This window comes from Condylura cristata, unplaced genomic scaffold (assembly GCF_000260355.1).
Source record: "Condylura cristata isolate star-nosed mole 26May11 unplaced genomic scaffold, ConCri1.0 scaffold00004, whole genome shotgun sequence".
NCBI classification, from domain to species: Eukaryota; Metazoa; Chordata; class Mammalia; order Eulipotyphla; family Talpidae; genus Condylura; species Condylura cristata.
Genome location: NW_004567105.1, coordinates 67,291,117 through 67,298,033, shown reverse-complemented (window position 1 = coordinate 67,298,033; position 6,917 = coordinate 67,291,117).

Here is a 6,917-nt window from a genome sequence, read left to right as displayed (position 1 = left end):
TCAGGAACCACACACCTGTCAGCTTCTCTGCCTGAAGATGACCAGCAGTGTTGGAACTTAACACCCTCAGAGAAAATTCTCAACCAGTGAATGACAGGAGAAGTGGATACATACCTCAGCTTTGCCATCCCTCAAGAGATAAAACCTAAGTTGCATCCTAGATGTTCCTCAAAGGGTCCCCAGAAGAACTGAGTTTCAATTAGCAGTAGGGGAAACCTACTCATTTATGCATCCCAGATGGAGTTTTCCTCTTTGTTTCAAAGTCCCTGCTCCTTTACTTCTGCTTCCTGAGATAACCTCTTAAATAAACCATCTGTACCAAGACCTTGCCTCACAATCTGCTTTCTGGAGGAACACAGATATATCTGTATTAGATTACCCAGGTAATTGTACTGATCACAGCCTCCCAAGCAGTGGTTCTCAAATGTCCTTCCATATTATAATTAACAGGAAAGTTTTTATCAAAACTCTGAAGATTGTCAGATAAAAAAACAAATCCAGATTTAAGAAAGAGAAATTTCATTTAAAACAATTATTGTAAAATGGTGGGTACGAAATGAGAGGAACTGTTGCACTAAGGGGAAAGTATTGTAGCAGGGAAAAGCTCTGACCAAAAGATCTTAAGGGTCAGACAAAAAGAACTTTTATTTTATAAAGAACCATGTGCGTAGAAGTGGGATGGAGGATGGCCTGCTAAGATACTCTATAAAATGTTTTACTTGAGACCAGCTTTTTCTTACGAGAGGTTGTTAAGGAGCTATATGTGCAGGCCAGGGCTCAGACACCTGGGAGGGAGAATCTTAACCAAAGTTTGGTTAAAAACCAATTTATTGATAAGTGAAAACAAACAATTCTTGTGCCCCGGCTGGTGGCACAAGAGGTTAAAGTACAGCACTATGAAGCTATCTGCAGACACTGCAGCGTGAATTCAATCCCCAGCCAGGGGCTGACCCACATAGCACAGCAGACCTCTCCTGTCTCACCAGCTGCTCCCCTCAGCAGTGTATTTCATGAAGTCCATCTGCCTGTTCTGCTCCCCACTCTGTCTCTGGTGAAGCCTTTCATACCTCACACCTCTGGCCTATACCCCAGTTCTTGTATGTATAAATAAATAAATCCTTAAAAAAAAAGGGGGGGGTGGCAGTTCAGCAATCTAAGTGTGAGGAAAGCAAGAACTTAAGCAATAATATCTATCATAAGAAAATGTCCTTGCCACACTATTCATCCTGTCATCAGAGGATTTCCCTGAGGGCCAGGAGTCCTGACCACCCAGTGCTGAGTCACCTCCTGGTGCTTCCTCCCTTACCTGGAAGCCAGAGCAGCAGGAGGCTGAGGAGCAGCACGGGGGTCCTCATGTCCATACTGTGTCCTGACTGGGATTGAGACTCCTCCGGCTGTGACCAGCCTATTCATAAGTCTCCAGGCAGGTGGACTATGTCCCAGAAGGTGCAAATGGGCAGGGGGTGGGTAGGCTGGGCACACCACCAGGAATGACTCCCCTCAAACCAGCAGGAGACCAATATCACAGGGCAGGGACTCTGTCCTGTGTCCTAGAAGTTCAGACACAGAGAACATGTGCTCCCTGGTAGTCACAAGGGTCTGGTGAAGAATCACGTGCATAAATGTTGCTGATACCTTTTACTATTTTTGCCATCAATATGCATTCTAAATATTTCTATGAAAGCAGTATCCTTTCTATTTAGGAAGTAACGATGATATGATCTGTAAAGGAACAAATTATGAAATGCTTTTAAAATGTGTGTAATTAAAATGTGTGGATCACTGCCAGTACCAATATCACCACTGTTATTATCATTAAATTGTGTGTTCAACTCTGTATGTTCATATCCTTTATATTCTACATTAGGTCTTAGGCTTGTGACAAACAATGAAAAACATGATACTTTTTAGCCTCATATTGGGATTTTTATGATTAGATATCAAAATCCTTTTTGAAATCTTATGAATACAATTTTTTTCCAGAAAAAAATCTTTGTCTCACCTTAGGGTCTCTTCAGAGCACCGGCTGTAGTCAGTGGTAGAGGCTGCAGAGAGCCCTCATGGAACTCTCTTTGATATATTCACTCCTTTTATTTTTTTCTTTGTGCACAAAATTTGCTGATTTTTTTCCTCACACTTCATTATAAGAAAAGTAAAACCTTTAATATATGAGTTCATTTTATATGTGCATGAGAGACGATTTCTCATTTTTTTAAGAATTATTCTTCCATGGTATTTAGTAAAAAGGTTGAACATACAATTTGTGGAATGTAAAGGAAAACCAATTTTGTTTCTGTCTCTCATTGCCCTGTGTGAAAAATTGTATGAATTTATCAAAAACTCAATTGTTCTGTCCCAGTCATCCTACAAAGCTTCAATGGATATTCTTTCACTTGTATTTTTAAGTCAAATGTAATTATACTTGTAGGACGAATTCCCAGACAGGGAATTGCTCAATCCCTCTCCAGAGAGATTATACCAATTTATTCTCCTACTAAGAATATATAAAATAATGGTTCTTCCACATTATCAAATTTTCAGATCTTTTTTCCATTCTGGTAGGTAAAAACTGAATTTTTATTAAAGTATATTTTTTCTTCATTATGAATGAAATGAAGTAGATATTCATAAAACGTAAGCCATTAGTTTTCTTTTCCTGTAAGCTGCCTATTTATATCCTTTGCCCATTGTATTCTATTGTATTTTGGAACTTTTCCTATTAACTTGTAAGCTTTCTTCATACATAAAGGAGTTGGCCCCTTTTCATGTTGTACATGTACTTTCCCATAGTGGGGCTGAGTTAATCATGAAGACATGGTGCCAGGTGAACATGGTACAGCTCAGTGGGCTCACAACGTAGCTGCATTCTCTCGCATCCTGCATTCTCTCACATCTCCTCCCGACCTCCAGGTATGACTGAGTCGCTAGCTTCTCATTCACAGCAGCTCAGCTATGAAGATCTAATTGAAGTGCAAGAAAAAGGGTACATTGAAGTCACCATGGAAACTGCCCCTCCCACAGCATTTACCATTCAAAGGTTTCTGCTGGCATTCTTGTACAACAAATTAGCAAAGAAAGATTTCCAGACTTACAGCCCTCATTTTGAAAGTGCTTAGAGGCATAAAAAATACCTGTGCTTTCTATAGGGAGATTACCAGAAAAAGAATTGTCTTCAGTTCCAGCTTCTATGGAGTATAATTTGTTGAGACATTAGAGTGTGTTTTGTTTTTGCTGCAATTCGCCTGCCTTCCTCACCTTCTGCTAGTGGTTACCAACACATAGTTCTTGCTGATCTCAGAGTGGCCTTAAACAGAAGCTGTTTTGAAGACTACCTTTGGTCTTGCTTAGTGAAAGCCTGAGCTCACCGAAGACGTTAAACTATGAATCGGGGTGAGAAAGGGGAACAAAACAATTCTCAGTGGAGGACAGAAAAGTCAATGAAAGCAGGAAGAGAGGCTCTGCATTGAGTAAAGACCCATGGCCACTCTTAAAAGCATCCAGGTTGGTGACAGGGCCTGGGCAGTAACAGTGAGTGACCCTTAGGGAGGGAAAAATCTACCAGGATTTCCAACTATAACAAGAAATCTCAGGACAAAGGAAGACCATAGGCCTGGCCACTTTCAAAGGACAGTGGGCATATGTCAGCCTTAACCACTATGGCCTAAGGATTGCCAGTACCTCCCAGCCTATGAGACCTGGAATCTACAAGCAGACGAGAGAGGCCACGGAGTCTTAACAATAACTGTTGCAGCAAAACTATCACTAAAATCTAGAGACACCCTGCTGAGTGGGAGAAAATATTTGTATATCAAATATCCAACAAGAGGTTAATTTTGAATATATACAATCAATTTATACAATTCAACAACAACAAAAAAATTCCAATCAAAATATGGGCAGGAAAACTAAATAGCCATTTTTCCAAAGATACACTGGTGGCCAACATATGAAAAAATGTTCATTATCATTTATCATCATAAAAACACAAGTCAAAACCATAATGAAATACCAGCTCATACCAGTGACAATGGTTCCTATTTTTTTTTTAAAAAAAGGCATTGTCAGGAGTGTGAGATAAAAGGAACATTCTGGGGGTTGTTGGTGGAATGCTAGTGGGAATGTAAGCTGGTCCAGCATCTGTGAAAAACAGAGGTTTCTCAAAATCTTAAAAATAGATCTACCATATGACTCAGCAACTCTACGCCTTAGCATCTATGCAAAGACTACAAAAACATTAACTCAAAAGGGTATCTGCACTTCTACTTTTGTTCATTGTACACTATTTACAACAACCAAATTATGGAAACAGCCCAAGTGCCCAAAGAAAGATAGTGAATTAAGATGCAGTAAATATACACAACAACTTGACAATTAAAAAGAAATCTTGCTATTTACAAATGCAGAGATGAAACTAGGAAGATTATGCTAAGCCAAACAAATCAGAAGAAAGACAAATACAGGATGATTTTACTCATGTGTGGAAAATGAGGAAACAAAAGAACAGACAAAACTAAACCAAAACAAACACTAGAAATCTCATTTCAGAATTGAGGTGATCATAAGGGAAAGTTTGGGAGTAGCACGCAAAATGGGGAGGGAACCCCAAGGGGCTATGGCAGAGGACTTGAGGAGGTTTAGTAGTGGATATGGTTTGGTAAAATATATCTAATGTTGTTTGACCCTTTACCCTAAATCATATACAGTTGTGTAAACCAATGTTACCTGAATAAGAAAAGATACTAATTTTTTAAAATGTACTAGATGTACTAAATTTTACTCTTTAAAATAAAAAAATAACAATGACTGGAGTTGACTTTTCCCTCATTTTGGCCAGATGGAAGTTAAAAATTATAATCAATTTAATTTTAATAATCTAGTATTACATCTTTATACACCAGAATATGAGGCATAAGATTTACATCCATTGCACAGCTTTCATATATTTTTAGAAAGCTTGCATCAGTTAAGCTACTGTACAAAAATCCCACTACACAAAAAGTACTTTTGGGTGCTTCCTCTGGCCCCTGCATTCCACTCTTGCCAGGCAGCTGTCAGTCATGACTGCTGGCAACACACACATCAGAGAACTCTCCTGACTTCAGGAAGCCACTGTGGTAGATGGCCACCTTCAAAGAGGTGAAACTTTCCCACTAGGGAGGAAATGCATGGTCCTCCTTTTCTACCCACTAGACTTCACCCTTCTATGCTCCATAAGATCATCACTTTCGGGGAGTATGAAGAGGACTTCTGTAAACTAGGCTATGAATTCTGGGAGTCCCTGTGGACTTTCAGTTCACTCACCTGGCTTGGACCTACAATTTCCCCACCCACCCCAGAAGGAGGGAACAATAGGTCCCTGAACATGCTTCCGCTGGCTGACATAACCAGAAATTCATCCCATAATTATGACATGCTGAAAGATGAGGGTATCACCTTATAGGGTCCCCTATCATCAGTGGCAAGGTGTCCTTGGACAGATCACTATCAAAGATTTGCCTGTGGGGCATTCTTTGGATGAGGCTGCCACTGGCCAGGCCTTCCAGCATGCTAATGAGCATGGGAAAGTCTGTCTCCCCTAGAAGCCAGGCAGAGACACAATCAAGCCAATGTGGATGGCAGCAGGGAAAAGTCTCTAGACATGACTATACCAGTAGATGGAAGGCAAGCTTTGGCTCATGGCCCCCATGTGTGTGGACCCAGGGAAAGCCAGACCTGCCCCTTTTATCCCCAAGTCTGTTACCCTTGGGGGTAGGCCAAGGTTTTCTCATGCTCCCATCTGGTAACTGGCGAATGTTGACCCCTCCTTTGGAGCTCACCCAGGAGGGCACAGGCCTATAGGTAACCTAAAAAGGAGTAAGGATGGGGAGGAAAACTGTATGCCCCTGTGTAGTATCTCTATTCTCGGAAAGCTTCCCATACACATAAATTATGACCAGGATGTTTCCTACCCTCAAAAATAGTACATTTGTGATGCAATTTAATATGATTTTTATTTTGTCCAGTTAGAAAATGTTTATAAATGCATAATAAGCTTTGTTTTATTTCCTTTAGTTTTATAATCAGTAGCGAATTTTTATGGAAGCAAATATGTTTCCTGAAAAAAGTATTTTCATTATATGACATTTTAACAGAAGGAATTAAGTACTATGCTTAGTTTTAAGGTCTGCCTTGTCACATTAGAACAAATGAGCCAATATCTTAGATGCTTCACTACTGCCCTCCAGTGGGAAAGTTAGACAAAAGTTGAAACATTATGGAAAGGAAAAGGGGCTGGTTTGTATTTCTAAAATATATAAATACACACACACACACATATAAATATATATACACACACATTTATATATATATATATACACACACACATATATATATACACACACCTATATACACACAAAGAAATAGAAGAACTAAGAGATTTCTTCCTGATGTACTGAGAAATAACTGAACTACTGAACAATGAGTCAGTTCTTTAGTACCATACCTTTTAACCAGAGGATTTGCTGACAACACATAAATAAGACAGCACACAACTCGCAACATAAACATCTTAAGCATTCTGAGTCTCTACTTACTTGTATAATCTTGTTTTACTGAAGCATACTTATTCAATTATGTTCTTGTAGTTTATTACATGTGACACTATGTCACATATCTGTGACACCTTTATTTCTGAGTAGAGAATCATTACTTATAAATTGTTATAGTTTCTCCATGAATCTGATTGATTTATGGCTCGCATTAAAGTTTATTCAGCACTTCTGCATTATTTACATGCAGCTGTAAGTTCTATCCTTTATTAAACACATCTTTTAAAACATAGCAACTTGGGCCCTCCCTGGTGGCACAGCGGGTTAAAGCACAGCACTAAGAAGCCAAAGCCACTTCCGCATAAGTTTGATCCCCGCCTGCCCCGGAGG